This window comes from Ochotona curzoniae, unplaced genomic scaffold (assembly GCF_017591425.1).
Source record: "Ochotona curzoniae isolate NIBS_2020 unplaced genomic scaffold, NIBS_Ocur_1.0 contig_1014, whole genome shotgun sequence".
NCBI classification, from domain to species: domain Eukaryota; kingdom Metazoa; phylum Chordata; class Mammalia; order Lagomorpha; family Ochotonidae; genus Ochotona; species Ochotona curzoniae.
Genome location: NW_024464920.1, coordinates 25,887,267 through 25,912,221, shown reverse-complemented (window position 1 = coordinate 25,912,221; position 24,955 = coordinate 25,887,267).

The window sequence follows — 24,955 nt, the reverse complement described above, 5'->3', positions numbered from 1 at the left end:
GGAGGGCATGCTAACGTGTGTGTGTGTGTGTTTTAACAAAGATACTGTATTTTTTTTTAAAGAAAAAGTAAAATATGACAAAACAGTAATGGTCCACTGCCTTATTACTGCGCTGTGGTGTTTTAAACGAACATGTTTCAGAGGTACTATAGATGCTATAAAGTGTGTGATGTAGCAATTACTATCTTAACTACAATACATGGTGTAAATCAATGGTGGCATTAAATCTTGTGTAAATGACCAGAACATGAGCTAAAGCTCCCTTTGTAGCACATATTTCTCTTTAGTTGATTTCACTCCCTTTAGGCTTGTGGTTTGAGAACAGAGGCTTTTAATGACAGAAAAATCAGGATCATCTTATTTCAGCCTTCCAAACGGGATCTCCTGGGGACGGGGTATAGTCTGTCGCTAACCAACTATCCTAGAAACACACTTGCAATGGAAAGCAAGAGATTGTTAAAATGATAATTTATTAGGGCAGAATTAGTTTTTATCCTTGCTATAAATATTTTTGAAATGTCTCAGTAACAAAATAGTGAAGAGTAATCTTGAAGGTTTAATTCCTTGGATGCCTAAAAGAAATTGCAAATACTCAAAATAAACATGCTTAATTCCCTGAGTATTTTTAACAGGTTTTGTAAATAGTTGTTGTCAATGAAAGGGATGATCTAGTAAACAGTAAGGGGCTCAATCCCCAAAAAAGATTGGGAAGCATTTTTATAAGATACATTTGCTCCAAAAGATTTAAATAATGTAACTCCAAAGAAGCCTATTAAGCACTTGTCTCTCGCTCCCCTTAACAGATATACCTCTCATTTTTCTGAAGGTATTCCACTTAAAGTCTGTCGGCTCTATGTTTTTTTCATAACTTGAAGTGTGTGCTGTGTGATTCTAATTTCTTTTCTCTCATAGCATTTCAGTGGAAGAAAATAACTTTTGTAATGTTCTAAAAGTTATTCATTTGGAGGTGTGGACGAGGAGGAGAGAAAGATGGAGAAAGATCCCGTATGGACTAGTTGACTTCCTGCATGCTAGCGATAGGCAGATTCGGCTAGGCTGAAGGCCAGGAGACGAGAGCTCAGTTCAGGTGTCCAAAGTGGATGGCAGGTATGCACCTGCTAAGCTTGCCTGGATGTGCGTTAGCGGGAAACTAATGTGATTTGAAGCACAGATGCTCAAATTTTGGATGGAGGTGCCCCAGGTGGCATCAAATTGCTAAATGGCTGAACCACCAGTAGACACATCATGTAATAATTTTAGTGTAGAATAGGAGAGAATGTGCTACCAAGTGGTTTTTTTTTTTTTTGAGTTCTACCCATGATAAGCACTGCATTGAGATCTGTTCTTCTGTAATACTAAAAGTATTGAAAATAAAATTTATAGATTCATTTATTTGCTTGCTTGAAATTCAGAGCTAAAGAGATGGGAAAAACAGAAAATCTATCTTCTGGTTTACTCCCCATAGAGCCCCAATGCCAAGGACCAGGCCAGGAAGAAGCCAGAAGCCAAAGCTTCATATAGGTCTCTCTTATGGGTGGCAGGGGCCTGAACAGTGGGGCTGTGTCATTCTCTTCCCAGGTAATGAACAGAGAGATGTATTGGAACTAGAGCAGTTAAGGCACAAATCAGCACCCATATTAGGTACTGATACTGTGGGCATTGCCTTAGTCTGTATCACAACATTGCACCCCCCCCCCAAATAAAATAAAATAAAATGTTACTGAATTCAGGCAGATGAGATTTGATTAGGTCACTTATATTGTGATTGCAAATCTTATGGTTACAGAACCTTTGTAAGTGTCAGACTTAGGATGACAGATTTATTGTATTGTTTGTACAATTCCCTCATTTTTATGAAGAATAAATAAAATCACAAAATTAAACGTATTCATTTTATTTTGCACATATTTGCTTCTGTTTATATACCTCTATTAGTGCAGTTCCAATGCAATTCAGTGGAAAACAACTGTCACCTTTAGAATAAATAAAGCGATGGCAAATTCCAGGTATAATAATATTGACAGATATTTAGTTGTAGCGATAACTTTAAGCTAATGTATAAGAATTCAAGCTGTGACAAAATATAAGCTTACATTTTCAGTGAGTCACAGAAGTTGATGGAGCAGTGGAATCCAGTGCTGTGACTAATTTAGTTTCTGTAACTGCCATATGCTCATTTATTATATGAATGTTTTAAATCTGTCTTGATTATCCAAAGTGAGGAGCCCTTAAATGATGCCTTAATGAATCTGGCTTCCTAGGAAGGTTAGGAAAGAAATTTTCAAATGCCAGCACAAATAGGCATGAATGCTGTTGATCTTTGCAGTGAAGTGAATCACATTCTTTTATGCTCCCAGCATTCTACCAGCAAATAATCAATGAAAGTCACTCTCTCCCTGGGATGTAACTAAAAGCCTGCTAATAAGCGATGAGATTGCTTTGGGTACGAATGCAGAAATATCTATTCTCTATGGACTGAGTGATCATCTTTCCTTTCTCCGTACCCCAATAAGAGGGTCCTGGTCTGACTTTATGTTCACTCGCATATCTGATGTGGAAATGAGACCTTAATACGTAATACATTCAAGAGTTTTTGCTTGACTTAAAACAGGTGTAATTAATTTGTGATCATTTCAATTATCTTGCCCTAAATGCATGCATTTAACTGAAGTATCAGTGTAGTGTTGGAGCAGGAAAATTGTAGATTCTTGAAATCTCTGTTGTATTTAAATGCTGACATAGGCTCATTAGGAAAATTAAGAAAATGAGGCAGGCGATTTTCCAGAAAACATTGTTTCTTTTGAGGTGAGCCAACTGCCCTCCTTTGCTCTGTCACTTTACTGCACTAGGGAGGGTGATCTTCTATGATGCAGCCCGGCTGCATTCTACGATGACAGAGTGGAACATGGCTAAGGGACTCCACTGCCAGCGCGTCATAAACTCTTCAGCGTGTCCGATAAAAACACAGGCCAGTGATCTGAGAGATAATAGACTGGAGTTTCCAGAAAAAGCAGGTCAATGTGGGTTTCATGGTGGCAGCCATATTACAGCAACCAATGTGAAAATTTGTGTTTTGTGTGTCAGAACGGATACCATTAACAACACTGACATAAAATGAACAGATGGTTTTACAGTACTTCGGTAGGCTTTTTTTGAGTTTCTAAGTGTGTTTCGTTAACATTTCTTCTTTCTATTATTAATGCCAAAGGAAATATCTAGCAATAATTGGTACAGTCTATTGTCTGGGATCTTTTTTTGTGAGGAGGACGGTGTTGAGGGGCGATTGAGAGGACGGCCCAAAGCTTTGGTACCCTGCACCCGCGTGGGAGACCCGGAAGAGGCTCCTGGCTTCGGAACGGCCATTGCGCTCATTTAGGGAGTGAATCATCGGACGGAAGATCTTCCTCTCTGTCTCTCCTCTCTGTATAACTGCCTTTCCAATAAAAAAATAATAAAAATAAATCTTTAAAAAACAATGGTAGCACTTTTTGAGTTAGTCCAACTCCCCAAAGGAAACTAAGACTCAATGAGGAAAGATATTTCCAGATCACATATCTGAGAGCTGAAAATCTGGGGGTAGATCTCACATTTTCACTGTTTCCAGCAGGAGTGCAAGGTGCAGATACGGAAGATCTGGGTTCCTGTACACAGGTCGATCTCTTAGATTCCCTAGATCTTACTTCAGAGTTAGCATACTAAAAGTAGTAGCAGTTGTTCCATTTGTTCACAAACGAATACATTAAAAGAAAAGACAGGATGGTTTGCATCAGTAAATGGTAAATGGTGGCTAGGTGTATTTGACACTCAAATACAAAATGAGATAAGATACTGCTGCCAGGAATCTTGCTAAGTTTTCCCCAGGCTGCCTGGCAGAACTGAAACACCTTAGGGAATTTTCTGTGGCAGAGAAGTCTGATGATCTGAATTAGAAACTAGATTTTGCAAGTGAAATAAGTGAAAAAAGTAGATTGGTTTCTCATAGGAAACTTACATTACTTAAGCTCAGAGTAGCAATGTTAAAATTTTGTCCATGAAGAAAAAGAATTCTAATAGTGACAATTGACCCTGCCATATTCACCCCTTATGGGCAGAGACACATAGAGAATGACATTATAATCTGGTGATGCAGTTGTGGTCATGGAGTAAGGAAATCAGTGTAACGGATTCAAATACTGGGTGACTTCAGCCTCGATAAACCCTCGGCACCATTTCCATGAATTATCAAACAACAAAATATCATTTGTTGAGTACTTACTACATGCCTGGAATTGTGCCAAGTATTTGTAAAACTTGGTTAATGCAATCTTTGCAGCCATCCTTGGCAGCACATCCTTGAGCCTGTGTGGCAGAAGCCGAAGCAATGTTGAAGGAGGTTGGTGGTACCAATGATGTGACAGCTGCCGCGTGCACCTCCAGGCTGTTCTTTGGAACACCTCAGGGTGCTCCTATTTCCAAGGCTTTGTGCTTGTTTTCTGTACAAGAAACACACTTGTCCTAGATATTCCCATACTGAGCTCATTCCCTCCTGGTATAGACTAAAAACAACTGTCTTGTGGCTGGCATTTGACACCGCTGTTAAGCCGCTCATTTCCCATCACAGAGTGCCTGGAATGCGGTCTCTGCGCCAGGTGCTGGCTTCCTGCTAATATTTACTCCAGAAGATAGCAGGTGGTGGCTCAAATACCTGGATTCCTGCCTCTGAGAAAGGAGACGCTGGCTGAGTTCTGGCTTCTGGTTTCAGCCTGACTGCGGTCAGTATCTGAAGACGAAGGCTGAATCCGTAGATGGAGATCACTATCTCTCTGCCTTACAAACAAACGTATCTTCCCAAACAAACAAACTAACTAACTGAAAACCCAGCTGTTTCATTGAAATAACTCTAGATTCTTTCTACTATTTCCAGTTAAGCCCCACACAACCTTTAACACACCCCAAAATTTGTTCTGTTTTTCCGTGACGTACTCCTCTCTAGCACACATAATCAGCATTAACTGCTGTGTGGTTTTGGTTGCCTTTTGTGGCAAAAGCAGTCCCACGGGAATGTTTATCATTACCCTGCATGCCGCTCTATCTCCAACAGACACCTCTCAGGCTGCAAATGCTCAACGTGGGTGAATGAAGGAGCCACTGCCCTACGGAGTGTTATCACTGCAGGTTATTAAACATGACCCACTTTGTAAGCAGTGGAAGGGACCTGTGTTATGGAAGTTGCAACTGCGGATCCCCCTCAGGCTAGGAGCCTTCCATTACTGACTAATTTGCCACCTAATTAGCACATTTTTTTCTTTGACACTTTCTGTCCTCTCTTGTAATCTGGGAGTCAGTTTCTGAGAGGACTGTTTTCCAGGAAGTGAGACGATAGCTTAATGAAGACAAAGGACACTTCCTAGTGAAATCTTAACAGAGGAAGCAAATCTTATTATGAGAGTGTGAGAAAAAATTAGATTCTTATATTTTGAAATTGCGGATACATGTATGTCATCTTATTCTTGACAAAATAGCTCCTAATTACTACTAGGATCTTTTAAAAGTGTGATTAATGAATCAATGTTTCCCATCAAAATCTATGACCATAGGATTCTTTACTTTATTTGGACTTTTTCACTGACACCATAAGTAGATTCATTATTATTAAAGTATTAAACCCATGTGGATTTAATTGATTTTTCTGATTCATTTTCTTAGTCCTTTATGCGTTAATAGAACTACACCCTCTGAAATGCTTTGTTACATCTTTTTTTTTTAAAGATTTATTCATATTTTTTTATTGGAAAGTCAGATCCTGCCACTTGCCAGGCAATGTGTGAAGTTTTGGAAGGACATGAAATGTTTGCTCACCACTGATGATCATGTTCTGAGTTGTACTGTGTGCCAGGGACAAGGCTGGCAGTGACTCCTGTGCCATCCTCCCTGTTGCAGGGAAACTGAGCCTCAGGATGGACACGCTCACTTGCTCCTGGCTCTTTCCTTGCAAAGTTAAGCTTTCAAGTAAGTGAAGCTGTTGCTTTTGAAAAAAAAAAAAAAGACTTCTGTGTAGAAGACTGGTCCATCAAGGCATTTATTCCTTTAACTCATCAAAAACATTTCCCTTTTTTTGTACGAAAATCTGGGCTAACGGAGACTCTGGGATAGACAACATCAGCCAGTGGATTCTGGAGAGATTTCATCATGCTTGTAATGGTGAGATTGGCAGCAATTCAGAACTGGTGAAGTATCAAGACCACTTGAGCAGTGTCCTTGGAGCATGCCCCACTTTGGGAACCCTGGGATGGGTGGGACGCTGGATGGGGCTTCTCCCTTTATCTCTCCCCTTACCTGAGATCTAGAAAAAACATAATAATGTGGAAACAATGGTGTTACCCACTTTCCTGTAGCCCTTGACCCTTTGTGTCCTAATCAACTATGCAAAGATCATCAAAGTAAAATAATAAAGAGTAATTAAAAACAAAGAATAAAGGAGTTGGACGGAGAATCCAGGTTCTGCTTCTGACACACTCACCCTGGAGCTTGCCTGTTTCTCTGAGCCTCTACCCTCTGGCCATGGTGATTGCAGGAATCACTTTGCACAATTGGGCAGTCATGCTCTTGCCTCAGAACCTTTGTGTGGACTGTTCCTCTGGCCTGGGGTATTCTTCCTTTCCGTCTAATTGTCTAATTACATTTCAGCCTCTGCTCAACAACCACTTTAATGAAAAAAGTAAAATCCATACGGACACACTCTTGTGGGCCTGTGATTTTTCAAAGGTTTGTGTTCCTGTTAAATAACTATTCATTTTTAAATTGTATCTTCATTTTATTTGGAAGGCAGAGATTTTGCATTCACTTGCTCACTCCTCCAATATTTGCAACAGTAAGAGCTGGGATAGGCTGAAGTCAGAAGCCTGGAACTCCATCTGGGTTTCCATGAGGTTAATGGAGTCTCAAGTGCTTTTGCAGTCATCTCTTCTCTCTTAAGTATTTGCTAACAAAAGGCTAGAATAGAAGCAGAGTGGCTGGGACTCGAATGACATGCTCTAATGTAGGCTATGGTCATCACGAGTAGTGATTTCAACTCTTCACAATAGACCTGCCTCAGGTCTTTAATGTATTAAGGTTATTGCTTTCATAAAGTCACATGCTTAGTCAGTTGGTTGTGTGTTTATGAGACTTGCTAATTTAAAGTATTGCCTTTAAGGGAAATTTAATTAATATTTGTTTCCTTTCATAATCTTCTTTACATTTCATTAAATATTTAAGCAGTATTTTAAAAGTTGATATATTAAATTTGCTTCACAAGTATTGTTTGTTTACATTAGCTAACAAACTCTCCCAAAGTAAAATAGCTATTGTCGTTACGCTGAATCATTAATATTAAACAAGTCAGAAGGTTAGTTTGTCGCTCTTACAGGCCAAATTCTCCTAGACATCATTTGTACTACGAAACACTTGTATGACTAAATAGGAATAGATTTCATAATATAAAATATTAATAGAATGGCTTTATTTTATTGATCCGAGTGTTCTTTAAGTTAATTGCAAATGTGCTGAGGGATTAAAGATTACTATGGCATGAAAACCATTATGTTCTGCATTATATTACTATCAAAGTTATTCTTGATGTTTTCTTGAATCAGAAGCCTAAAGTGACCAAAGTTTAATGAAACTCGTTCACAATTCTTACAGTCCATGAGTAAGAGAAAAATCTGTCATGCAAAACCACCTTTTAATGTTTAGTAATATGTTAATTTTAAGTGATATATTCTATCAACCCCTCCCATTGGCTATATCACTTCAGTGGTTTTTTTTTTTTCTTTGTCACTTGAGATATGCAAGACTAAGTGTAGAACTCACTGGACATAACAGAATGCTACTTTTTTGCAAATATTTTGTTTTACTTTGCATCACATTAATTATAGCTGTTAAAATACTATTCAGTTGAATTCTAGTTTCCATTCCATTTACTTGTTAGTGACATCTTGTGTGTCACTATCACGAAACTTTGGTGATTGCACTTACTGAACATGGTGTCCCACTCACAATTTTTTTACTTCATCTGACTTTATTTTTCTTCATAGCACTTTTTGCTCCCTGAGAAATTATTTATGGATCAATTTATATTTACTTTGTTTCTTTCCTCTAACATATGGACTCTATGGTGCGCAGTGACTCACCTTTCTTCTTGTATTTCTAATGCCTTGAAGAGTATTTTGCAAATAGAAGACACCATAAAATGATCATTGGGTCCATTAATATAATAATGAAGGAGACCTGATGTGCAACGTTTGGACATTCATGAACTAATGCACCAGCAGTTGGGATCAGACTGCCGTGACTAGCTAGATGCATATGCAGCCTGGAGTTTGAAATAATGTCAGTTCCTGATTGGTTTGTAGCCTAGGATGGGTTCCTAAGAGCCATTATAATATTATAGGTGAACAACTGGGAATAAATTAAAAATTGTTCTGATAGGGCATTTGGGAAGGAAAAAAATGGAAGTGGAGATTAATTCATGGTGACAAAACTTGATAATATACATACATTAAAGAGATATTTTCCCCCCTTATATATTTTGACACATCCTGGACAGCCCCATAGAAGTAATTGTGTGGCAGCATGATTTTATTATGCCCTCCATAGTAGAGAATGTAGTTATGGTGCCTCATGGCCCAACTGATCATGTGAAACAGATGAAAAGATTAAATCATTAATTATATTTTTTATTTGAAATGTGAAAAGCATTATCTTATATTCTTTTGTTAGATTTTTTTCTTAGGTAACTGATGATAAGTGAACAGAACTTTCTATTGACAACTATTCTTTAATGAGCTTTTTAATAGCCTGTATACTATATAATGAGTAAAACATTCCATCTCACTAGAAGAGATATTGAAAATTCTATGTTGAGTAAAATGTTACTGAGTCAATGTTGAGTATCTGTATGGGATGAATGTTGCTGAGCTGGCCAATAGAAAGCATTAATTGTCTCAAAATTTTGTGCTGAAATTAAATGGAAACTGTGTTACAACGCCATATTCAGGTAGCACTGACCTGCCAAGCAGTTGTTGGGAGTGAAGTCTTCAACAGAGTCAAGTTTGGGTGGTTTTGCTTGCTTGCTTGCTTGCTTAGTTATTTATTTATTTATTGTTAAAGGTAGGGCAAGACAGAGAGATTGTCCATCCACTGATTCACTCTCCAGTTGGCCATGATGGCTGGGCTGGGCCTTGCTGAAGCCATGAGCAGAGCTGCTTCCAGGCGCAGGGACCCAAATACTGTGCTGTCCTGCACTGTCCTCCCAGGCCCATTAGCCTAGAACTGGATCAGAGGTAGAGAAGGTAAGAATTGAACAACACCCTTAGGGATGCTGCTGTCACAGGTAATAGCTTAACTGGCTATGCAGTGAGGCCAAGCCCAGATACTGCTTTTATCAGGGGATTCCAACGCATGAGCTTACTCTGTTTCTACTAAGTAGTCTGTCTCTCACATAGATATTAGTGCTTGGTGTTTATAGCTTCAGTACAATTTGGATTTCTTAACTAGAGAGAAGAACTGAAGGCAAACTGCAATGAGGGGTTTAGAGTAATTGAAAGATGTTCTTGTCATAAACAGTTTAAAAAATATAGGAGTAAACATATAATGTACTACAAAGTAGCTTCAAACACCGATATACATTAAACTGATGATTGGTAAAAGTTGAGGAAAACACATGATTTTAAATTTAAAAAATAATAATAAAACAATCACCTTCATTCTTGAATAATCTGGAAGCTGAACCCCAGAGAACCAAAAGGATTTGCACTCTGTTCCATCATAAGGGACGTCTAGAACTAGAAAATCAGATCTTAACTCACCAGGCTCCCATATGGACTCTGGTTCTAATCTTGGCAGCCCCACTTCCCATCCAGCTCCCTGGTTGTGGCCTGGGAGAGCAGTTAAGGACAGCCCAAGGCCTTGGGACCCTGCACCCACATGGGAGACCTGGAAGAAGCTCCTGGCTCCGCTCCAAACGTTGTGGCTACTTGGAGAGTGAACTAGTGGATGGAAGAGCTTTCTATCCCCTTCTCTGTAATTCTGACTTTCCAATAAAAAAAAAAATCTTAAAAAGAAAAGTGAAATTCACTCAAGTGGGATAGGTTGATAGCTACTGGCAAGGAATGTAGCAAATAATAAATATCAGTGCAAGTATTAAAAGGTAACAGTTGGATGTTTGTTATTTACGTAGCCGCAGAAAAGATGGCAGACATCTTTTGTTGCTGGTAAGTGATGAGCCCCTTGGATTAGGCAGTCATTTTGTATGCATAAATATAGGGTATTAAGGAAAAGATTAATACTTTGACCTTTTCAGATTGAAAGGCCTGTGGTGGCTAAACGATCTCATTTATTCAGCTTCATTGGGAAGTAGCAGCTTCTGTAGCTGTGAATTTCTAGATTAGCAGATTCATTCATTCATTAATTTGACAAATATTGGTGGAACACTCCCTATTTGCCAAGTCTTATTCTAGGGACAGAGATAAAGGAGAATACAAGATAAGCTTGTGCTGTGTAGTCACATGGTTAACAGGTAAATAAATATGTAGGTGTGACCAGGACGTGTGCCAAGAAGAAAATTAAAGGTAATGAGATTGGGATGGTGCTTGGAATAGTGCTATTTTAAATGGTTTGATCATGTGATGGTTATTCTTGCAAAAATGATAGTTTCATAACCATTTTGCAAATATAAGCGTATAATACATTTTGAATTGTCTCAATATTTTAAGAATTCATATATCATCTGATTTCAGTGTTGATCAACAACCAGACAACACAACTTAATTCTATCAGCACATGACTATAATAAAATTCCTAGGTGTAAGCAGAATACTGCATTAAAAGTATTTGTGTTTCCTGCTCACCCCAAGAAAATGCCCCTCAAATTCTAAGAATGCTTTTCAGTGGTCCAGAATCTTAACATAAGTAAAATAGCTTTCTTGCTTTAGTTTGAATATGTTTCAAGTCTTATTTTATGTATTTTTCTCTTCCATGCTTTCTATGTGTTACTATGTATTTGGAATATGTTATAGATGGTTAAAATGGGAGGTGAAAGACGAAGACAGAGGTGGAATGCCAAGAAACCTGTTGGCAGGTTAATGTAAGAGCCCGGCTGAGATATGCTGTAGACTTGATGCAAGACGCAGTTGCAAATGGACAGATTTTGTATCTGTGTAAAGGCGTGTGACCTGCTCACAGAATACCTTTTGGTGCAGCCGTGAACAGTATTGATTGAAAAGTGGAACTATAGAAAGTCCTGTATTTCCGTCTATGACTGTTGCACTGCCATACATTTTGTCTGCGTGCAATTTGTGTCAAAATTTGTTTTAATATCTTTAATAAGATCAGTAGTATAAAATGGCCCATTTTGCCAACCAAAAATACATAATCAGACTTAAATAATCAAGATGTATATATGGATATACAGCCAGTAATATTCTGAATATGTTTAATCATATACATTGGACTCTGTTAGTTATGACAGATCAGTGAAATCATACTGTGTTTGTGTTTTGGGGACTACCTTACTTTGCTAACATGGTTTCCAGTTGTAGCCATTTTGTTGCAAAAGAAAGGGTTTCATTATGTGTTTTGAGTGTGTGTGTATCAAAAACTGTCCTGCATAATGGTCAGTGCTAGTAATGTATTAGTTTAAATTCCCACCAGCAGTGAATTTTCCCCATATCCTTACCAGCATTTTTTTTTTAATATTTGGATGATAGCATTATAAGTAGCATGAGGTGAAAACTCATTGTGATTTTTTTTAATTCTTTCATTTTGATAATCTTCACAGAGTTGATTCGGGTGATTTGTATTTGCATTTCCCTGATGGACAGTGAATCTGAGCATTTCTTAAGTGCCTGTTGGCCGGTTGCGTTTCAACTTTCCTCTAGAAGTTTGATGTTTCCAGCTTGTAGGCTTAGATCCTTGATTCATTTAGAGTTGTTTTTGTGTAAGGTGTAATGTAGGAGTCTTGTTTATATTTTTGTACATGTGGACAGTTTTCCAGCACTGTTTGTTGAAGACTTTGCCTTTTCCCCTGGATTCATTGTTGTTAGCTGTCAAGTATTAGTTGGCTGTAGGTATGTGTTAATTTCTGGTGTTTCTATTCTTTTGCATTCATGTGCATGTCTATTTTTGTACCAATGCCAGAGTGTTTTGATTACAGCCGCCTTGTAGATTGTCTTGAAGCCTGGAATTGTAATGCCTCAGCTTTGTCTTTAATTTAATTTCATTATTCTGAACCTTTTGTGTTTTCATATGAATTTCAGTGTCATTTTTTTTCCTAGATCTGAGAATCATATTACAGCTCTTTTGATTGGAATGACGTTGCATGTTAAATTGCTCTCAGTAATATGGGTATTTTGGTGATATTAATTCTGCCAATCCATGGACATGGAAGATTTTCCATATTTTTTGTCTTCTCTTTCATTTCTATGTCCTATTTTCATCGTTGAACTCCCTCACATTCTTGCACCATGGCAATGTGATTGGTGGCATTGCCATAAATATTTTGAATAGCCTTGTTAACTTTATGTTAAGACCTGTGTGGTTCAAAAGGGAAAACTTTTAGCTTTCCGTAACTGTTCCCAATCACAAGGTGTCCATCAACACAATTGAAAGATATGTTACCTTTTGTTAGAAGGTACTTAAACATAAAACAGTCTTGGGGAAAAATGACAAAAGTCATTGAATTTATCCTCATCCTAAGTAGACAAAAGAGATTGTCCTTTTCAATCTTGTAATTTATACATTCAAATTTTTCTAAGTCTTTGAGATAAGAAAACAATCTGCCAGAAAACAAAGTTTTACTCCAAATAGACATATAGGTAAGCAAGTATATGCATATATACTCATAGTGAACTATATAATGGAGACTAAAGTTACAATACATTGCAGTATGAGTCTGTATTACAGAATAAAAGGAGGATGTCCAGTGAAACTGTTAAATACATCTTGACAGTATGATACTGGATTTTCTACCACTGTCTATGCCTACAATGCTGTAATACCCTTAAACAGCAGGATTTTAAATCTGTAACTGCTACTAAAGGATAATTGGGAAAGTGGAATCCTTATACCTACAAAACTGTGTCGTGGAAAATAATAATGGGAATTTTAAAGACTTTCAAAAAGTCTTATTTTAGTGGCTAATCTTGTCATGTTCAGGTAGAAAAAAGGGCAAAAAAATCTGTGTCACCTGTAACAGAGGGTGGGCTTAGTAATCAAATTTGGCATTTCATTGTTTTTTTTCAACCCTGAAGTGGAAACAGTCACAGTAGTTTCTGCAGGCCACAGAATGAGATATTTTATTTTTACTTATTTTTATTTTTTGGTAAGATAATTTTAAGGAAGACTTATGCAAAACTTGCTAATACTGGAAAACATTATATAGAATTTGGATAGATTCACAAACACAAGTTTCATTGAAGGTTTATATTTAGGCTAGGCACTTCTTACTGTGTCTTGTACTTCTACTGTTTGTGGTTTAGAGGGAGAAATCGTGCTGAGAGCTTTTGAATGCCATCGTTGCAAATCATACATACAGCGATGGAAACTAGACTCTGGAGAGTAATATTGCTGTAGTGGGGGAGAGGCAGCACAGGCTAAAGTAATTTAACTTATCTATCCTAAATCAAAGTTTTAAGACTTAGCCATGAAAGAAGTATGTGTATGGCCCAATTTCACATTATTATTTTTCAGACTGCCTTGCATCTTTGCTTTCTAACTAAATCAAGATTAGATATAGGGATTGTTATCTGAAAATTATTTGTTAGATATTTTAATAGATATTATAATGGGTTTTTGCATTTATCCGAATGCCATGTTATTTTCTCTAATATAGAATGTTATTTTGCTTGTATACCCAAAATAGTTTAGAAAACTTGTAGCATAATGCAGTGCCGTAGTTTGTTAGGTGGTAGCTCAAGTTGTTTGAAATTTATCTTTACAACCCTGTGTGGTATTTATTTACTTGGTATGAGTGTAAGTTTCCTTTCTCAAGGGCAATGCACTAGAAAATGTTCATAAAAATCTTGTCCACTGATTAACAGATAATAAAAGAATATGAACATCATAAAATTTTTAAAAGTGTAAATGAGATAATATGAAAGATGAGATTTACAGATCATAAAAGAGAAGAGCTTGCTGTAATACACCTCCTGTGTTACTGCATTAGGGCTGAAAACAGGAAAGCATTGAAATTAAAACAATGATATTGACTGCATTCAAACTTTTTATTTTTACCTTTATCAGAAAGTAAAAATATAAAAATATCAATATTCCTCTTGAAATATTGTTTTAATATTAACACTTTTGAATATTGCTTTAATACTAATACTTTTAATATTGTTTACATGGTTGAGATAGTTGCACACCTGTACAGGCCTCTATTAGGGTGGGGAGGGTCAAAGTATGAAACAAAGTGGGTGGGATAAATGTTGAAGTTCCTTTTATTATCCTAGTTTGTGGTTGGGGGAAGAAGTTGGGACCACTCTCAGCTGTCAAGCTACAGCAGCACCCAGGGATGAAGGACAGTCATTTGATGATACCTTAGAGACCCTGCTGTAGGGAAGAATGATCCGTGGAGTTTGCTTGAGTGGTTTTGACAGCTCTCAGCCATTGCCAGCTCCTTGGTATCAGGGTTGAGAAAACTTTCCAAAGTCTATTGGCTGACCACGTCATCTCAGTGTACATTCATAGACCCAGACGCCTCCTGCAAAGTTTGGCCTGGAGAGTTGTCCAACTTTTTCTGTTTTCCATCCTCTGACTAGGCTCTTAACATTCTCTGTTAGCCTAAATGACCTGACTTTCATGTCTGCTGTGTGCATCTGGGCAAGCGGTCCACTGCACAGGCGTGAGCAACTGAGGAGGTCTAGTCCTGATGCATGTACTGCAAGGTCATACCATGTATCTTGTGATTTTTCCTGTGGTCGGGATTTGAAACCAGTGGTCTAGATGGAGAGTCTCCCAATTTACCTTGTCTGGGGTGACCTCAGACTTGATCTTGCATGCACCAGCTAGTGCAGGATCAGGTTTGGTGTGCTATCTGTACTAGCCAATGCACAAATCAGTGCATACACATAGCTCTCTGAGTGTATGACTCATCCCGAGTCTCATCTCTCACATGAACTGATGGGTGCCGTGGCCTAGCCCAGCCTGCCACAGACCCAGTCTTCAAACACACCAGCAGATACCCTGGTCTGTTTGAGTCAACTCCAATGACCTTCACCAGGCCTTCAGCCTGGGTTTTTGCGTATGCCATCATGTGCTGTAGCCTAGCCATTGGAGATTGCATCTGGTTCTTGTGCACACCCGTGAGTGCTACAGCTTAGGTCAGCTTTACCTGCGCCTGGATATGGTCCACACATATGTCAAAGGATGGTATTACCTTGACCAGTCTGGCCCACTCCCAGCCCTGGCTCTTGTGCTCATCAGTGGAAGCTGCAGCCCAGCAGGGGAATGTTCACAGTTCTGGACAGAAAAATATCTACATCCCTGCAGGCATATTAAGGTCTCCATTAAAACTGAATTTAAATACATTTTTACTAGTCCCATTGAGCATTGGCAACATTTTAAATGTTTTCAGCCAGACTGCATACTTGAATAATTAAAGTTATAATATTAATTTTAGGACAAGTATCATTAGCTGAAATTAAATATTAGAATCTTTATGAAACATGAGAATAGAATCCTTCTGAAAGAGTATAACCAGTACTGCATTATTACAGTTATTTAGCCTCATTAATAACATAGAATTACTACAGTGAATACAAAATCTATCTGTATTAAATATGTTGCAAAGTTTTGGGATATACCAGTATCTGTTCCTTATAAAAATAATCAAATCACTTGTCTTTAATTTTATATTGCAATTAATGACAGCTTCCCAAATTTCTAGTTTATTTTGGTCTTTTTGCTTTTTTATAAGAATGTTAAAAAAAAAGATTTATGTATTTATTTGAAGGGCTGAGTTACAGAGGGAGATAGGGAGAGACGGAAACATCTTCAATCCACTAGCTCACTCTCCAAATGGTGAGAAGAGGCAGAGCAGGGCCGATCTGAGGCCAGGAACCAGTGCTGCTGCTGGGTCTCCCACTTGAGTGCAGGGGCCCAAGCGTTGGACTCTCCTCCACCGCCTTCGCAGCTACATCACTACAGAGCTGGAGCAGAAGTGAAACAGCTGGAAAGCTAAGCCTTACTCCTATGGGATACCCCCATTGCAGGCAACAGCTTTACTCCCCATGCCAAGCGCTAGCCACAAATTTCTGCTTTTTATTATTTTTTTAAATATTTATTTTGTTTCCACTGGAAAGGCAGATATACAAAAAGGAGGAGGAGAGAGAAAAAGGACTTCCATCCTGTTAGATAATGTCCACCGACCGACCGCCCGCTTGGTGAAATAATATCGGCAAGTTGTTCAGAGTTGAGATGGAAGCTTTATTGGAAAATCCGCTCCTGGGCCCCATTCGCGCAGAGGGGAAGGAAGAGGGAAGCGAAAAGGGCGTCTGAGATACGTGTCTGGGAGTTTTATACCCATCTACACACGTGGGAGGGCAAAGGGGCTGTTCGTGTCCCAACTATGCAAGGAATGTCCATTCAGGTGTGCCATTGGTCAACTGGAATCCCGCCAGGTAGGTGACGTAACCGGCTCCTGTGGCCCCTCCTCCTGTGGGGGCGGGGCAGACCCGCCCCTAGCCTCCAGTGCCCTGGGGAGCCATCATTCCGGACTCTTGGTAATAGGAAAGGGGGCGACGAAGTCGTTCTGGCTACTTCCTGCTGAAGGGGGGGGCGTAGTCCCTAATTGTGGTCCGGAGAGGGCTCCGTGGGCACTGGGACGTAGGGGTGGAGCAGCAGTTGGTTGAGAGTGACCCGTGAGGCTTCTTGGATTTTTTCTTTGGCAAACCTTAGAAAACAAGGAGCAATGGTTAATAAAAGGCCTATAACTATTAATGGGGTTAGTATAGGCATGAGCCAAGTTAGTAGGGGGGATTCCCAGATGTTAAAACCCGAATCCTTGCCCAGATTTGGCCAACTATTGAGTCGATCCCTTATTGACTGGAGATTTTTTATCCCAGTTTCTACTATACCAGATTCGTTAATATAATAACAACACTGTTCCTGTAGGAAGACACAGGTTCCCCCTTTGCTTGCAGTCAGCAGGTCCAGGGCTCGTCGATTCTGGAGTGCCACTTCAGCTAGCGAGGTGATTTGTCGCTGCAAGGATGCCAGGGACTGGGCTGAGTCTTCTATAGCCTGGTTGAGGTCTGCTTGGAGCTTGTTGACCTCGACGATGGAGTGACCTAGGGCTCCTGCACTGAGGCCTATCACCAACAGGGAGGTAGCAATAGACATTCCTACCAAAGTTGGAATGAAGACCGCCAGTTTGGTTTTTTCAAGATCCTGGGAATTTGAAATTTCCTGTTTAGCTTCTAAGCAAGAAAGCAGTGTTAGTTGGTGCACCTGCTAGAAAATAAATCACAGTTGACTGAAATAGAAGAAAATGAATTGAAAGAATTGGTGCTGGAAGCAAGACAATTACATTGAGCCATGTTTAGACATGGGGCAGGGGCTGGCCAGCAGAATGGAGATCCCAGACACCTTGCAATATATGAGGTTTCCCAGTGCGACACAGCTGTTTGGAATAATAACATTTGTTAAGAGGTGGGCTAGACATGTGCCCTTGACAGTGGCATGGGTTGCAATACACTAATGAGGCAAATCCAGCTGAAATGAAGAGGAAGGGGTTAGCTGTTGTCCAGAAGAGTAAGAGAGGAGTGAGGTAGTCAGGAGAGTTGGTGGGTCAAAGAAGTGGCAGACAATTTATCCTTGGTACAAGCACTAAAATGTTTGAGGTGAGAAATATGATACCAGGAAGTGTGATCAAGGAGTTTGGCAGTCACAGGCATGGTCAGGGTCACGAAGTGAGGTCTGGTCCACTGAGGTTGGAGTGAGCGTGGGTGGAGGGTCTTGAGGAGGACCAGGTCACCAGGCTAGAGAAGAGAGGCATCGGGGTCTGATGGTGTGGTAGCAGCCGGGTCTAGAAGATAGCAGTCGACGTGGTCTCAGAGAAGCTTTTGTGGGCGAGCACATGGGTGAAATCGATCTGCCAATTCTCATCTGGTTAATGTCCTTGCAGCTGGTGAGTAGGCAACCTGAGCTTAAGGGCTCCTTGAGGAAAAACAGTGGAAAACATTAGGCAGGAGGAGTTAGTGAATGAGGCATTGGTGATGGGCATCCCTTTGGTGGTAAGGGATTCCCTCTCCTGCCAGATGGCAGAATGGGGAGGCAATTGGCCTCTAGGATGGACTCAGGAATGAGTACCACATAGGCTGCATGGTGCAACGATGCAGGTTGGACACCGAGCTACCATCCACTAAAGAGTGAGGTCAGGAGACTGTAGAGGCTGGTACAGCAAGCCTTCCCTAGGTAAGAAGTGAGAATCGAGGACCGGCTGGCAAGAGTGAGAGATTGGAAGTTGAGGAAAGTGTTAAGGGGAGAGGACGGTGGGTGAAGTTCTCAGGAAAGACTCATAGTTACATCTCATTGGTGCATAACCGGAACAACACACAAATTCCACAAGCTGTGGGAAAGGGGAAGCAGGAAGCAGTGTCAGGGTCCAGGTTGGGATGTTGGAATCACTCACATTTTTCCTTTCTGTTACATGTTGGGGAGGAATGGCAGGCTCCCAGCCCTGCAAAAGAACTGGTTAATGATTTGGTTAGAAGAAATTTATACATTTGAGTGGATGACACAGGAATGGAGGGAGGGGTTACTTATCAAAATGATGGATTGATTTCCTCCTGAAGCTCACTGGAATATGTAGTCTCTGAGGGTTGGTCTTGAGGAGCTTCTTTGGGGTGCCTCTATGGTGACACACGGATCATCTTGGCAGGTGTTGACCTTCTGTGCAGATTCCACATTCTGGCCATTCTTGGATAGAGAGTCCATTTGACTTAGGCAGAGAACTGGGAACACTTTTACTCAGCCCCGATATCGCGGCTTTATGTTGTGTGGAATTAGTGGGGAAGCTTAGGCAGGAACATGCATGACAGCTGGTTAAGATTATCTAGTGAGACCTTGAGAAACAAGACAGGATGTATAGTCTGGCCTGCTTCTAGTCCTGTATTCTTTCCCTCCCTCTGCTCATGGGGACTCTGGCTGCTAGCAGGAGTTAAGTCAGGGCCTATGGTAAGGCCAGCGCTCCAGTAGACAGTGGCCTTCAAGGTTACAGTGCTAGCTAGTAAAAACCATTTCTAAGGTCTTACATACACGAACTCTGGAGTTTCAGGTAAGGTCAGGACCATCCATCTCTTCACATAGAGTACTGGAAGAGACATCATAAAGGAAGTGTGAAACTGTGGAGACATCCCATTGACTCCCATTACCTGGCTGGACAGAGAGGAGAGCTGGCCTGAAAGAGAGGTTGGTACAGAATAGATGGTGTCTCTGGACAGAATATACAGCTTTACCTGTGATGTTGCTGACCCCAGGCCATCCCTCCATAGCGACGGATGCTTTGGGAGCTGGGCAGAGTGAAGGGCTTTCTAGCTTGTGGTCCACCATGGTTCTGACCCAGGAATACTTTGACCCCCAGGGCAGTCCCATTTCTAGTGGCCTGGCTCTTGGCAGAGCTAACAAGACTCTTTGAAAGCCACTTCTATCATTGCAGCTGGCTGCCCAATATTCTGGCTTCCCATATCACAAGCAGGTGCTACTTGAGGGTAGACTAGCCTTACTGGGTCTCCTAGAGAACAGGTTACTGTATAAAGCCACATTAATGAGCCTCCTGATGCCTAGCTCACTACTCTTCCTCTGGGCCCTGGTTAAAGTGGGCCACAGAGGCAACCACGGGATGTCAGCCAAAGGGATGCTCAATTCTATCCCTGAATGCCTTAATGGGCTGATCTAGGAATTTGTAGTTACAGGCATAGTCCTGATAGTTTTAGGGTAATGCCTATGAGAAGATAATTAGGCTGCTTGGTCTGACAAGTTAGCCATCCCTTTAAAGGGTCTGGAAATCAAACTGTGCAGCCTGAGTCCCTCAGTGAGAGAGAGAGAGAGAGAGATGAAGAAAGTAGTTGGAAGCATCAGATTAATTACCATCAAGTAAAAACTCTCAAATAGAAGTTCTAGAAAGCATTTGCCAAAGGTCTGATGTCGGCTACAAATTTGAAACAAGCACAGCTTTACAATTAGCTTAAATTGCACATTAGAAAAAGCAATAATATCAGTGATAAATATTTAGAAAAATGCTATAGGCAATTTAAAGGACAATGATAAATTACATTGCACATAAACCATACAAGATGTATTCCTCTCAAAACTTTCATGACTTCCCATTCCTTCTACGACATGCTTTAACCTGGAAATACTCTATAAAACAATTGGTAAGAGCACGTGAGTTTACCTCATGGCTTGGAATAACTTAGCAGTGGATTAGAGCAACTCTATACTGGATTATTTTGATATACAAATTTTAAATTAAGTTTCGGAACAACTTAGCAAATTACAGTTTTGTTCTTTTGATAGATGTTAATTAGCTTATCTTTTATCCCACCCATCTTAGATAAGGGGTGGGGGTGGGGATGACGAAAGGAAAAAAAAGAGTTAAAAGCAGTTGCTGCAGCAGCAGCAGGGAATCAGGCATTATTGGGGTTAAGTCAGAAGAACCAAAGAGGGAGAGCAGGTTAGGTTGAGGGTGAGAATGGAGAAAGGCAAGATGGCAGATAGGGTCCTGCCACATGAAGGAAGGCAAGATGGTGGACAGGGTCCCATCAGGTGGAGGAGAAAGGCAAAATGGTGGATGGGGTCCTACCACATGGAGGAGTGGGAGGGGAGCTGGGAAGATGGCGTCAGAACAGGAAGTGGAGAGAGGGGCTTGGGAACATGGTACCTGCGCAGGAAGTGAAGGATCCGAAGGAGGAAGGTTCCGAGTGGGGGAGAGCGAACTGGGGGAAATGTAAGGTAGAGGTCAGAGAGGTTCTTGGGCAGGGACAGGGACCTTCTGTGCAGCAAGGATGTCCACACAGAAGGAAAAAGGAGGAACAAAGAGAATGATGGGGTTAGGTGGAATTAGGTGGGGCAAGATATGGGAGTAGATAGAATAAGGGAGGGGTGGGAACATAGCAAAGAAACAGAAGGTGAAGCAAAAGTGACACTGGAATCCAGTGGCTACTCAGTAAGTGAAGGAGTCTGGAAACATGACAGAAGGACTGGGAGCGTAGAAGAGGTGACCAAAGAGGAGGTGACCTTGGGGAACATGGCACAGGGACTGGAGGAGTAACGTACAAGGTGGATGGGCCAAAGGCTCCGAGAGAGACGAAAGTGCAGGTAAAGAGGCTGGCAGAGAAGGAGGTGGGGAAGAAGTGGGGGCTGGGTGGAGTCCTAAAAGTTCTGGTGGCTCAGAAAAGGTAATGGTTAGGTGAAAAGTCTAAGAGATCCTTGGGAGAGTGGGAGGGCTTAGCCTTGGCCAGGAGAATCTGAGTCGTGGAACAGGAGGAACATAGGGAAGGGCAGGAACGGAGTTTCCAAAAAGCTTCCACATTACGAACTTAAGACCATTTACCCTCGCGACGACAGAAATTACCCAATTCCGTGAGGATCTGAAAATCAAACGTGCCTTCCGCTGGCCATTTGGAGCCTTTTCCAACACGTACTGTGGCCAGGCCACGGTTGAAAAATGGACAAGGCATTTTCTGCGTAAGTCCAGGCCCAGACCCATGGTTTTGAAATTGGCCAATAAACAGCTTAAGGGGGTATGGGGGCCATGGGCTCAGGACATTTTGTTGCCCATCCTGTCCCAATAAAGTATCTCACGGCTAATCTAAACACAAAGAAGGCGTCCCCGCTTTGAAATTTAGACTAGAGGGGAACCTGGTTCCCCGTTAAGGAGGGCCAGTCAGTAGGGGGGACGTCTCCCACCCCACTGAGGGCCCTGGATAGGTGGGAGCCGGTCAACGACCAGGGCGTCCCCCGTCTCGCTGAGGGCTCAGGACAGGCAGACCACGTGTACACGGTTTGGGGGGTCTGCAGGAGGTTGGGGGAGTACTTTTTGGGACAGGAGGAGCAGGGCGGAGGGGCTTACCTCACGTCTGTCGTTCCGCAGCCGGCAAAGGCCTTGGGGCTGGCGGCTTAGAGGTGGAGAGAGGAAGGGGGGAGCTCAACCAGTTTAGGGAGCCCACGCATCCCTTCCCGGGTTTCCGGCACCAAATGTTAGATAATGTCCACCGACCGACCGCCCGCTTGGTGAAATAATATCGGCAAGTTGTTCAGAGTTGAGATGGAAGCTTTATTGGAAAATCCGCTCCTGGGCCCCATTCGCGCAGAGGGGAAGGAAGAGGGAAGCGAAAAGGGCGTCTGAGATACGTGTCTGGGAGTTTTATACCCATCTACACACGTGGGAGGGCAAAGGGGCTGTTCGTGTCCCAACTATGCAAGGAATGTCCATTCAGGTGTGCCATTGGTCAACTGGAATCCCGCCAGGTAGGTGACGTAACCGGCTCCTGTGGCCCCTCCTCCTGTGGGGGCGGGGCAGACCCGCCCCTAGCCTCCAGTGCCCTGGGGAGCCATCACATCCACTGGTTCAATCCCCAGGTGGCCTCAATGGCCAGAGCAAAGCAGTCTTGTAGCCAGGAGCCAGACGCTTCCTCCAGGTCTCCCATTCAGGTACAGGAGTCCAAGGCTTTGGGCTGTTCCCAACTGCTTTCTCAGCCAAAATAAGGGATCCGGAGAGGAAGCTGGGCCACTGGAACACAAACTGAAAGCCATATGGGACTCTGGTGCGTGCAAGGCAAGAACTTTGACAGCTATGCTACCGCGCTGGGCCCCAGATTTCTAGTTTTTAATCGCATTTGGTTAGGCAATAAGTTTAAATTACAAAAGCTCAAATATACTGAAGAGTGAGATTCCCTCCCATTTTTTTCCCAAGATCTTTCATCACCCCCACCTAGTGTTTGAAACATATATGTGTTTTAACCGTTTTAATAAAATATTTAACACATGGTAGTCTTTCTAGACATTTATTCTTTTATATCCCAATACTGTATCTTCTTGATGATTCTGTGTTAATCCACAAAACTTTTCGCAGCAACTACATTCTGTACTTATTAACTTCTAATCGATAGATATTTGAGAGTGCTGCCTTCTCTTACCCCCAAGATGCTGAAATGGATAAAGGTGTAAGTACATGTTCGAACATACCTCTGGCATGCAGCTTAGAGATACAACTTCTCATAAAGCACATGGATTAATAATTAAATGAGAGAAAAAGGACTTCCATCCACTGGTTCAATCCCCAGGTGGCCCCAATGGCAAGAGCAAAGCAGTCTTATAGCCATTGTGTGTAAAACTTTACTTGTTGACAGAGACAATTTAATAATTAAATGAACGACTACTAATTGTCATCCAGGAAGGCTTTTCATTTTACATTCTCACTAGCTATGTGTTAAAGTTCCCATTTCAAAAGGAAAAACCAAACTATCACATTTTATAATTTTTTTTTTATCTTAGCCAATATAGTCAGTGAACAGATACTTCAGTTTTGTGCTTCAGTTTGCATTTTTGTGCTTAGTGTGGTTGAAATTATTTTATGTTTATGTATTTTATATTTGTGTTTAAATGGCACAGTATTTTCTCTTCTGGAAGTTATACAGTAAAAACTAAGTTTGCAAGTATTTCTGCATTTGTTATAACTGCAAAATTAACACGCTATTTACCATTATCAATTCCCTACTAAATCCACATTTCCATTGCTTCACATTTCTTGAGTAATGGGTTAAGTTCTCTTTGAAGCAAAGGATAAAATCAGCTTTGCGTTTGGACCGATGATTTATGGAGAATATGTGCTCACTGCTACACTTATTCCAAGGCTGAGAGAAAAGTAGTTCAGTAGCAGATAAAGAATTGGTTATTAAAACTTTCAAAAGAGATGAAAAGTGTCTTTCTAATGACAATTGAAAAATTCTTATAGTTTGAAAATAGAGCACAAGAAATTGGAGATTACACTCGAGTCTCCTGTAGGACGGGTTTCTATAAATACTTGAATTTGATCATCATCATTGTTTCTGTTGTATGCCTTTGTTTATCATGCATTGAGGTTATTAAATATAATTACTTTCCCCTGCGGCTTGCATGGAAAGGGGCCTGGAAAGGTGGGACTTCTCAACTAGAACAGGTTCTTATGAATAAGAGTGTCATATTTATAACAAATTGAAAAAGAAAAAACAGGTCTGAACGTTGCTTACTTCAAATTCTGGTCAAGAATAATGGTATGAGAGAAAAAGCGTAGCTAATTTTGAATAATATGCCTGTGGAGCTTTTCAGCAGGATGTATTCACCGCTTCTTTGATATACTGGCTGTTCTTTTGGGGGGACAAGTTTTACAGAGAACGATGGGTCTGTATTTTGAACTGCAACAACTCACTGTTGTTTCGCTGTTTCCTGTCAGTTTGGCCTAGCATTTTTGATGTTACTTTTTTTTCTATTAAACAGTAAATGCCATAGCTTGGGCACCAAACCTGGCAACTAGCAAGAAAAAAGTCATTTGGGAGCACAGCACGATGGCTTGGTTGCTAAATTCTCTCCTTACCTTACACACACTGGGATCCCATATGAATGCTGGTTTGTGTCCTAGCTGCTCCATTTCCTTTCCAGCTCTGTGCTTATGGCCTGGGAAAGCAGTGGAGGACCGCCCAAAGCCTTGGGACCCTGTAACTGCATGGGAGACTCAGGGGAGGTTTCTGGGTCGCTCCTGGCTTTGAATCCGCTCAGCTCTAACTGTTGTGACCACTTGGAGAGTGAACCAGCAAATGGAAAATCTTTTTCCCTGTTTCTCCTTCTCTAAATCTGCCTTTCCAATAAGAAATCTTATTTAAAAAAAAAAAAAGGTGTCACTTGGGATACCCCATTCTATATCCGTCTGAATTCCAGTCCTCTCTCTACTTTTGATCCA